The sequence below is a fragment of the Pteropus alecto genome, unplaced genomic scaffold (assembly GCF_000325575.1).
Source record: "Pteropus alecto unplaced genomic scaffold, ASM32557v1 scaffold61, whole genome shotgun sequence".
Taxonomy (NCBI): Eukaryota; Metazoa; Chordata; class Mammalia; order Chiroptera; family Pteropodidae; genus Pteropus; species Pteropus alecto.
In genome coordinates, this window is record NW_006434835.1 from 1730663 (window position 1) to 1731553 (window position 891).

The window sequence follows — 891 nt, forward strand, 5'->3', positions numbered from 1 at the left end:
AGCAAACTGGTTATACCCTGGAAATTCCTTCGACACATTCAAAAATCAGAACAGAGATAGGTCTACACAAACTTTTAAGTTTCAAAATTTCCATGAAATACTGTTATTTTAGTTAATATGATAGAACCAATTGGCACATGTCCACATAAATAAAATGTATTTTGGGGTGGGCATAAACTTGATAAATCTAAATGCCGGTATATATAATAAAAATCTTAATTGTCTACAGCCATGGTACCCTGAACAAGCCCGATCCCATCTGATCGCGGAAGCTAAGCAGGGTCGGGCCTGGTTAGTACTTGCATGGGAGACCACCTAGGAAGATCGGGTGCCGTAGGCGTAAATAATAAAAAATAAGGGATTGTAAGCTGACAAGGTCGACCAAGGGTTGCCTCGCCAAAAAAAAAAAAAGAAAATCTTAATTGTCCATATTTCATGTTTTTAAATTGCGTTCTGTAAGTATTAAATATTTGGTCTTTGCTACAGTCCTTTAGATACATATTATTTTCTTCATTTAAATTTTATATATTTCTTATTCACGATCAAAGACTTAAGAAATTTAAGTAAGCAAAACCGTAATACCGTTATTTTCAGATGAAGTATGTAAAAATACACACCTTAGTCTAGAAAATTACAACTAGGAAAAGCCAGAATGAGTCTTGAATCTGACTGTTTATAACTCGATGCTCTTCTCCTGGGGAGGAAAGAGAGAAAGGTTAGTAGTCCTTTCTCTTCACGTTTCTAAAGCTCCCTTGTCCTGCCGGCTTTATTGTTGATCTGGGCTGCTAAGCCGTAGTTGGTCCAGGGGAAAATGTGCTTCGTTCACCTCTGCAACTCAGCACCTTCAGAACGCACGGCATGTGTTAGACACATTCTGAATTTGGGGATGAT

At 37.6% G+C, this 891-nt stretch overlaps 1 pseudogene; it reads left to right on the forward strand.

Moving 5' to 3' along the window:
• The first annotated feature begins 221 nt into the window (after positions 1-221).
• Positions 222-340, forward strand: LOC112478546 (annotated as a pseudogene).
• Positions 341-891: the final 551 nt, after the last annotated feature.